The following is a 10833-nucleotide window of genomic DNA, read 5'->3' as shown; positions in this document are numbered from 1 at the left end:
AATGTGGCCAGTCTTTCATCTAGCAAATATTTATTGAGCCCAATCTGTATGCACACCACAGGAGGGCTACATAGATTAATATGACCCAGTTCCTGCCCCCAAGAAGTTTAGAGCCTAGTAGAAGAGTGTAGAAGTCATGTTTGGGAGCATCCAAGCAAAAATCCAAAGTAGAAACGAGGACATCACTATTAGAAGGTACCAAATGCTTTTTAACACATCTATTTTGAAATATCTACTGTATATGCTCAACATACCATATTTTCAAAGCAGGTTTCTATAAGGATATAGTGCTGGTCTCATATTACTACATTAGTAAATTAAAAAGCAAAACAAAACAAAACAAAACAAAACAAAACAAAACAAAACACCTCAGGAGAAGTTCTTTGTAGATAAGCATCCTGAGGTGAACATCCTTCTCAGAGGCTCAGATGTAGTGAGCAAAAGATGAGCGATTGACCAAAAACTCTTGACAGTTCCAACAGAGAAGCAGGAAAGGTGGAAAGATCCAGAGAGATACCAAGCTCCTCCCTTCCTTCTGGGGTTTGCTATGTGGTGTCTATTCTGGCCTGAGCAGGAGTATGCTTGGTGTTCTAATGTTTGAATCTATAAGAACCAAGGTCTGCAAATACACATTCATGGTCTCATCAGCCCTGGTCCAAAGCACAGAGTCTTCTTTCTCTTATAAATTCTTCTCCATTCCCAATTGAGAAGTTTGCTAAACTTCTTTCTTCAGTAAAGAACCACATTCTGCCTTTTTCTGTATATTTGTGTACCTACACAATGTATATATTTGTATATCTGTATATTTGTGTACCTACAAATGTAGGTGTCCAGAGGTATCTAGTATATAGTAAGCACTAAACAACAACAACAACAACAACAACAACAACAAAAACAGTTGGTTAAGGTTAATTTGGGCAGGCTGCAATGAAGGAAGCAAACCTTAAGATGATTTTTAAGTGAAGAAGGTCATACACAAACTGGTTTTTCCCTAAAGCCTAATGCTTCACCTTAGTTTTCATTTCTGATGCTATTTCCTAGAACCGCTGTATGTTGGTACATATTGATTTTATTTTTGCTCCTAGAGACTTAATGCAGTGCAGAGAGATTAATTTGTTATCTGGTCCATTGATTTTTGTCCTAAGAGAATGGGTTTCATTTTCAGTATCTCCATCTATTAATTGCTACTCATATCATCAGTGGATTCTCCAAGCTGACTTCTGTTGACATCGAACGTATCTTCTGAGTCACACAATATTCCTGTGGTTATTGTAATGCCTGGTCACGATTGTTTTATTCTAATTTCCAAACTCTTTAGAGTGTTGTAGACACGTAGGAGGTCCCCAATAAACAGTAACCCTATTCTTGCTCTGAGCAAATTGGGAAGTAAAACTATGAGTAAAGATAGAAACCAAAATATTGGTGTTATTCATAATAGAAACTCAACATGAGGGTAATGTTTATGGTATTAACTGAGGGGGCCTGAGGACTGAATTAGATCAATTCAAGCACCAAATTCCAGACAGAAATGAACCACAAAAAAAACCTACACTCTCACCCACCCCCTTGCTACCCCACAGCTCCTGGAGTGGCAATGAACAGAACTTTGCTGTGGGAGGCAGGCTTCCTCCCAAGAGGAATGAGGGGAGAATTCTTCCTAAATTTAGCAATCAGGTAAGGTGCTACCTCCCCAGGGTAGAGTGGGGAAAGGGAGACAGGCCAGGTGTTAGAATGACTGAGCGCCTTTTATGGGAAAGAAACATCAGGAGATGAGGAGTCCCCACTAATAAGACGCATATTGAAAAGCAATAACAGGAAATGAAAACCAAGATATTTGGCACTAGTGCTGATTTTGTCTGTTTTCCATCCATGAGGACCTGAGCAAACAGCATCTCCCTGAGCCTCAGCGTTTTCACCTGAGAAATGGAGATGACATCTACCCTTCTCATCCCTCAAAGTTTTTACAAGATAGCATAATGTAATGCAGCATAAAAGACTTTTAGCAGGAGGGTATCATATCAGCAGAGAAAAACACAAACTTCCAACTGAAACTCATAGGATCAAGAGTTTGATCTCTTACTGGATGGCTTCTTTCGCTCAGCTTTTAAGCAGCATGGAACTATTTTTAGACTTGTTTCTTAAAACGCTCCCAAGTTCCTTCACCTTCCTCCTGTGCATTTCTCATTGTAACTCTAAGATGACAAGGGAGTCCCCAGGGACCTCCTGGACATTTCTGACTCAGGTCCCCCCACTTCTCTGCCTGCAGTGTGTTAGGCCTCTGCTTTCCCACAGGCAGGGCACAGGTGAACAGTTCTGTGCTGGTTCCCTAATGAAGCAAATGACAAACTCCTCGGAGGCCTGTTATACCTGCTCCTTCACAACAGCTTGACTCTTCTTCATTGATGGGCCGGAAATCGGAGGCAAATCTGTTTCTCTGCCAGCATCGCTGGCTCCAGAAGTGGCAACAGCAACTTCTCAGATGCTAAAACAGAAAAATCTGGGCTTCATTGCTGGCTCCTCCAGCATCTTCCATTCCCCACATAAAAATAATAGTTATCATGTATTGATACTTTCTATGAATTAGGTGCTCTTTTAAATGTTTTGTGTGTCTTGTCTCTTTTAATGTCCCATTTCTTTTTTTTTTTTTTTTTTAATTTTTTTTTTTTCAACGTTTTTTATTTATTTTTGGGACAGAGAGAGACAGAGCGTGAACGGGGGAGGGGCAGAGAGAGAGGGAGACACAGAATCGGAAACAGGCTCCAGGCTCCGAGCCGTCAGCCCAGAGCCTGACGCCGGGCTCGAACTCACGGACCGCGAGATCGTGACCTGGCTGAAGTCGGACGCTTAACCGACTGCGCCACCCAGGCGCCCCCCATTTCTTTTTTTTTAAATTTTTTTTAACGTTTATTTATTTTTGAGACAGAGAGAGACAGAGCATGAACAGGGGAGGGGCAGAGAGAGAGGGAGACACAGAATCTGAAACGGGCTCCAGACTCTGAGCTGTCAGCACAGAGCCCGACGTGGGGCTCGAACTCACGGACCGTGAGATCATGACCTGAGCCGAAGTCGGATGCTTAACCAACTGAGCCACCCAGGCGCCCCTTAACGTCCCATTTCACAGGTGAGGAAGTTAAGACCCAGAGGAGTAAAATAACTTATGCCAGTCCCACAGCTGGTAAGTGGTCTTACTGGCGTTTGAACTTCCACATTCTATCAACTGCCAAGTCCTGTATATGTGATCTGTTTTTCAGATCTGTTCCCATTTCTTTCCTCCTACCATCTTTGCCAAGTCGAGGTCTTTGTCATCTCTCCTCCAGATTGTTGCAGCTTGTAACTGAAATGCCCTTCCCTCTCTCCTTGGCCGCTGCCTACCTCTTCAAATGTATCTCCCCTAGTGCTGCTCACTCCACAGCCTCCATTCATCCTGAGTGTTTTCAGTTCCCAAAAATATAATTTGTCATCTCAAGTTTGCATGGCTTGCCACTTTTTCCAGTATTTCTACTCGGCAAACACCGGCTCGATCTTCAGGACCCAGTTCAGTCTCTTCTCTTCAAAGGCTTCCCAGCCATCCCAAGCATGGTTGACCAGTCCCTTCTTTATGTTTTATAAGCATTTGTGTATTTAAGTGTTTCTTTGCCTGTTTATCTTCCCAAATCAACATAATTTCCATGATGATACTGTCAATTGATAGTAATACAGGAAGCTCCAGTTTATTAGATGCTTATGATGTAGCAGATACTCCCCTAGCACTTTATAATCTTCATCTCTACTCTTTACAACTGCTTCGCATAGCATATACTATGATCCCCATTTGACAGATGCAAAACTAAGCCTTACTGGTCCTTATCGAACTACAATTAGTACATTTCTGGGCAGAGGCATTCAATAACTGTTGAATTCAAAATATAAGTTAATGACTTTATAATCCTCAATTATTTATCTCTGAAAAATATTACACTTAAATATGCATAACCCCAACACAGACAGAACCTCAGGTTTATACAGAAATGTCCTATAGCTATAATCTATCTGTGAATTTATTTTCATTGTGTCCTAATTAGTTCTATCTAAACATATTTCATATATTTTTCAGCTTTATCTTTTTTTACAGTCTTTGATTTTTTTTAATGTTTATTTATATTTGAGAGAGAGAAAGAGAGAGAGACAGTGTACGAGTTGGGGAGGGACAAAGAGAGCTGGAGACAGAATCTGAAGCAGGCTCCAGGCTCCGAGCTGGCAGCACAGAGCCCAACACGGGGCTTGAACTCACAAGCCAAGGGACCATGACCTAAGCTGAAGTCCAATGCTCAACTGACCTCAGTGGATGCTCAGCCACCCAGGCACTCCTGATTTTAAAAAAAAAATCAAAGAAATTAGGAGCACCTGAGTGGCTCAGTCAGTTAAGCATCTGACTTTGGCTCATGTCATGATCTGAGGTTAGTGAGTTCCAGCCTAGCATCAAACTCTCTGCTGTCAACGCAGAACCAGCAGCGGATCCTCTGTCTCCCCCTCTCTCTGACCCTCCCACAGGCACACGTGCACGCGTGCGCCTGTGCACTTGCTCTCTCTCTCCTCTCAAAAATAAACATTAAAAAAACTTTTTTAAATATAAGAAATTGATTTCCAGTCACAATAGTGAAGAGCACATGGAATCTTCCCTTTCCAGCCCAGATACATGAAAATGATAGCTTATATATTTTTACATTTAAACATAGAGTTACAATGAAAAATAAAGTCTCTATGGAACAAGAAAAGGGTCATCTATAGTGGGCAAGACCTGAGGCTACAAGCTTAGCAACTGTTTAGGTGATCCAAACCCATGAAATATAGCCAACAAACCAAACAAGTAAGAAAATGTATACTCAAAAACAAAACAAAAAAAAAAAACAGAAATACAGCAATCCTCGAGGGACTTTTAATTAAGTCTAAAATCTTGAAAGAGATAAAGGATGGGGGTTATAATCAAGAGCAAAGAATTATGAAAAACTACCAATAAAAAATTCTAAAAAATAAAAAAAGTAGTCATTGACATAAGAAAGTAAAAGAGTTGACTGGATTTAGTTTAAAAAAATCAGTGATTAAAAATGAATATATCATCCAAAATGCAGCACAGAGAGATGAAGTGACAGAAAATGTAAAACTGAAATAAAGAGGTCTGAAGGAGAAACTGTAAAACTTTGACATAAGTCTGCAGAATAAAAAGATATTTCAAAGGTATGTAAAAATGTGTATCATGGCATATCAAGTAGGACAAGCTGTAAAACATTTTTCCACTCTTAAATATCTTGTAAGAGCATAATTGCAGAATATCAAAAAAGAGAAAATTCTTAAAAGCCACTGGAGAAAAACTACAAAGAATGACAATCAGACTAATGCAAAATTTCTAATCAGCAGAAATATGCAAGAATAAATGCACCTATGCCTTGAAAGTGCCAAGAAAAACAGTACTGAATCCAGAATTCTATACCCAACTAAAACAACATTTAGCTTACTTGCATTTTGTATCATGGGAAAGCATTCTTTATTCTCAAAGGTAAGCGTAATAAAATTTTTTAAAAGAGAAATGAAATATTTTCAGGCAAAGACTAAACTAGTTTATTTTCCAAAGATCTTCCCTGACAAAATTACTAAAAACAAAGACAAAAACAAAAACAAACAAATAAAAACAGGAGAAAAATAAATCCACAAGGAAGATGAGGGATACAATTATTGACTATAAAATAGAAATAGTTATTGGCAGCAAAAATAAAAATAATAATTATCTTTTCTTATTTAGACACGAGATGAACCTAAACTTCTATATAATAACATGAAAAATAATGATGGGTGGGGCTAAGAGAGAAAATAAACATAGCAAATCCCTTGATTTCTTTGAGAGTTGTATATTTGTATGTGCGTTCAAATGTTTAATGTAACCATTAAAAGAATGGAACCCAAATGTTCACAGACTGGTAGAAAGCAGAAGGGGGAGAGAGAACAGAAGGCAGGAAAGGAGAAAAAAGAAATAGAAGAGAAAGTATGAAATAGAAACTCAGAGTAAAATAGCAGAGATAGTCCAAATACATCAGCAATCCACAATAAATGTAGCTGGATTAAATTCACATAATAAAGAAACTCCTAGATTGACTGGAACAAGCAAAATAAAATATTTGCATATGACACATTTGAGTGAAATCTTTTCATTTCCTCTGAGCTGAGTGTGTGTGTGTGTGTGTGTGTGCGCGCACGCACGCGTGTGCTGTGCACGTGTTCTGTGGGGGGGAGGGGGATGCTAATTCAGTCTATATTCCCTTTGTAAAAGATTTTGGTGGCACTTAAGTTTTGTGGGCCCAGTAGCACAATTTTAACTTTTGCGTATATTCTTTTACAAGGTGTAATTCAGTTAATTACACCTTTTCATTGAAAGTTCATCTGAAAAGTGCAGATTACTGAATGTGAAGCAGATCATAGTGAGTACTCAAAAAGGTATTATCTATGAGAATGATTAAGAGACACCTCCATGCATCAGCTAGTTTATTCACTGTATGAGAAATACTTCAACATTACATGTTATTCTAAATACAGCCATTAAAATCCCAAAGAGGGAAAAAAATCACATATTACTGTTATTCATTGGATAATTTTAGCTAGAAGATCATTCTTTCCTGGAGCCTGTATAAATCAATTGTAACAAACTGCAATTATCACTCTTGCAACTGACTGCTTTGTGGCAGATTTAAATTCCATTTTGCAAGAGAGCCAAAAACTCTCCTTTGCCTCCTAAGCTCAAAAGCCAGAAAGCAGCTGAAAGATGGTCACTGCTTTGTTCTTGAATGGAGCTAATTACAGAGACGTCTGCAGCAAGATGGGCGCTCTGCAGTCAGTGTGTAAATAGGGACAATTAAAGCTCATTTCAAACAGACATCTCTTCTAAAAAAAGAAACAGAATTTCAGATTTTAATTACTCTCATAGGAATTGTTACATTAAACAGAACCTGACGTTTTTCTTCCTCACAATTTAGTTCAACTAACATGACAATTCTCTGTCATAAGAATGCTCTAATTTTAACATTTCTACAGATGGGTTGGTAAGAATGTGAAGTTTATTCCTCCCTCTTTTCCTCACTAGATTTATTTTAATCCTACATCACAGTCAGTTTAAAATAATTTGCGTAGTATTGAATTATGTATTTTGTTCCTATACCATTTTAGAATCATTATTTTTTAATTTTTAAAATTCAGCTATTCAGGGGCACCTGGTTGGCTCAGTTAGTTAAGCATCTGACCCTTGCTTTTGACCCAGATCATGATCTTACAGTTCCTGGAATTGTTCCCTGCATCGGGCTCCCTACCGACAGCACAGAGCCTGCTCTCTCTCCTTTTCTCTCTGACCACCCCCCCTCCCACCAAAATAAATAAATAAACTTTAAAAAATTCAGCTACTCTACCATTTATTAAATCCTATGTATATTTTCCAAGCATTGCACTCAAAGCTTTGGAAACATTTTCTGGTTTAATCCTCCTATCTACCTTATGAGTGCTATTCTCATTTTATAGTTGAGGAATTGAGGTGTGGTTACTTGAACAAGGTCACATAGCTGGTAAGTGGTTGAGCTGTGATTTAAATCCAGCTTCCAGAGCCCTTTCCTGACAGCAGAATTTAGAAAGCAGTACCAGTGTCTGCCCCCAGGGAACATGGCTAGGGAGGCATGAGACAGTCCCAGGTAGTTTAGGAACCACCATAGAAATTTTGGTGTCGTGTACAGAGTGTGTGTGTGTGTGTGTGTGTGTGTGTGTGTGTCTATCTGTTTGTGTGTCTGTCCTTCTGGAGTATGCAAGGTTATGGGGCCAGGGCTGGAAGGGGGTGGAAGTGACAGATGAGGCAGCCTGTGCTCTTGGCAGTTCTTAGGTTATGGTTCCAAGATCTGTTAGGCTTATTGAGAGAGGACTGCTTTGAGATGCTCATTCTTTTTTCTCATTTACTTTTATTCTATGCCCGTGTTCTAAATATGACCTTGCGTTATTATCTCACTGATTTTCTCCTCTCTATTCTAAGAGTATTTGCTATTCACATTACACAAGTTAGTGAATTTTTTTTAGTGATCCATTATATATTGTTTTAGACTCTTTTATTTTTTTTCCCAGAGTGACACAACTCTGCTCAGATGGAATCACCCGCCTTCCTTGAATGATTCATTTGGTGGAAACAACAAAACCATGTGCCAGAATCTTTTCTAACCCACAAAATCTCTCTATGGAAAGGAAATATTTTATCATCTTACTATTGTTCATTGAAAACTAATCAGTGTTTCTTTTTCCTTTTTTATAGCCAGATCCTGTTTAGTCATACCTCAAATTCTGTATAACATATAGGCTTGAGATTTTAAAATAAAATGGGATATAAGGAGGGGTGGGCAGGTGCTAAAGAATAAATAGAGGCAGGGGAGTTATATTTGTAATTTAATTGTCCCAGTCTCTCTCTGTCTCTATCTCTGTCTCTCTTTTTCTGGAAGGACAGTATTGCAGGTCAAATTACCCAGGGAAGTGCACTCTGAGGTGGAGATTTGCATGCATGATGTTTACTGGGGAGTACTTTCAGGTCAATATCTGTAAGGGAAGGGAAGGAAGCATGATTGGGCAGAAGTAGTAGCTGGGCTGTGATGATATCACAACTGACATCTCAGCTGATCCCACAGGGAGCTCTGGAGCTGGATGGCCCTTCAGAAAGGTCCCAAATTAGGGAAAGAAGGATGAGCCTCTACACCCATGTGTCAATCAGTCATCGACTGCAGGCTGTCCCCATAGATGAAGTGGGTCTATTCAAAGGAAGGCAATTAAGAATGGGCGAACTTCAAAACCGAACTAGGAGTAAGATGGTGAACCTGCCAGCACTCTAGGCAGCTGGAGGAGTGAGTGCCTCAGTCCCAAAACACAGGGGTGAATCTGGGTGGCACAACACAGCTTCCACAATAGGAGATTTTTTGGTTTTCATAATTATGAAATACTTCAGATATACAAATAGAGAATAATATAATAAACACCCACAAATCCATAGGCCAGTTTAAAAAAATCGAACCTTACAAATTGAGCTGAATTATATCCAGTGTAACTTTACCCAGTCCCATTTCCTTGCCTCCATCAAGAGGTAATCACCAGGGGCGCCTGGGTGGCTCAGTCGGTTAAGCGTCCGACTTCGGCTCAGGTCACGATCTCGCGGTCCCTGAGTTCAAGCCCCGCGTCGGGCTCTGACTGCTCAGAGCCTGGAGCCTGTTTCAGATTCTGTCTCCCTCTCTCTCTGACCCTCCCCCGTTCATGCTCTGTCTCTGTCTCAAAAATAAATAAACATTAAAAAAAAAAAAAAGAAAATGATGTAAAAAAAAAAAAGAGGTAATCACCATTCTAAGCTTGACATTTCACTTTTTCAAGTAAGTGACCAATTGTCTTGGTTTGCCTGGAACTGGGGTGGGGGGGGGGGAGGAGGGGTTCCCAAAATATAAAGCTTTCACTAATAAAACAGTGAAAGTTCCAGGCAAACCAGGACAGTGGGTCACCCTATCAGACTTTATGCTTTTTTACATATATATCAATTCACAAATAACATACTGTATTAGATTCCATGTTTAAAGTTGATGTAAATGAGATCATGCAACATTATCATTCTACAACTTGCTTTCTTAAAAGCGAGATGTAATATTTGTAAGATTGAGTCATGTGGATAATCAGAACTCTAGTTCATTCATTTTCACAGTTCCAGAAGATTTCATTGTTTGGATGCACCACCATTTATTTACTCATTCTGCTGTTGATAGGACATTTTGGTTGTTTCTCGCTGTTCATTTCAAACAATAATGCTGCAATTGGCATGCATTACTGTATGTATGTTCCATGCAGACATCTGAGAGTTTTTCTACGTAGATGTAGAACTGCTAGAATGTCTTGTATACACATCCCACCTTTACTCGATAACCAGAAAATTGCTCTCCGAAGTGATTGCACTGATCTTCCTCCCCACTACCATATTTGAGGATGGCTGTTGCCACACATCTTCACTAAAGTTTGCTATTATCAGATTTTGAAAACGTTGACATCTAAGGGATATAAAATTCTTATTTTCTTTTTAACAAAAAAATCTGGATTGCTCCCTATGTTTTTATGTATGTTAAAATGTAAGTATTCATCAGATTTTGATTCTCTAGGATAATGATTTCATTCTCAGTGTGAACTCCTTGAAGGTATACTCCAGTCCTAATCATTTTTTGAATACCCCAAAACTATCACAATGCTTGTCACATGGCAATCATTCGGTGCATGCTTGTTGACTTAACGAATGACCAAATTCACCAAGTGTTCTATTTCTTGATAATGTTATATTTCTTAAATATCTATAGGGAACCTAATAGTCATTAATTCAACAAATGTTTATCTACCAGTTTCCAAGTATGGGAATATAGCAGTGAACAATAAAGGGCAAAACTCCCCGTCCCTGTGAAACCTGTATTCTGGTGAGTGTTATGTATTTAACTCCAAGCTGTAGTAGATGAAGGAAGATCCAGCAGATCTGGTAGGCACAATGTGCTCAGAGTGCATGAAGGTGATGAAGCTTGAGCTAGCCTTGGAGGATGGTGCACTTAAGATATATCAAGGGAAACTGCAAGGGCACTGAGATGGAAGGGAGTGGGATTTTGTCTAACATGGAAAGAAGACTGGCAGGTGAGTGGAGGGGTTCAAAGTTGGGACCATAGAGTAGATCCAACAAAGGGCCATGGAAGGAAATTTTAAAATTCATATTTGAGGAGTAAAAAACACTGACTCAAAGTTTTGGAACAAGGAAGCAACATGGCAAAAGATCTGTTC

This window comes from Panthera onca, chromosome B4 (genome assembly GCF_046562875.1).
Source record: "Panthera onca isolate mPanOnc1 chromosome B4, mPanOnc1 haplotype 2, whole genome shotgun sequence".
NCBI classification, from domain to species: domain Eukaryota; kingdom Metazoa; phylum Chordata; class Mammalia; order Carnivora; family Felidae; genus Panthera; species Panthera onca.
This window is presented reverse-complemented; position numbering follows the sequence as displayed.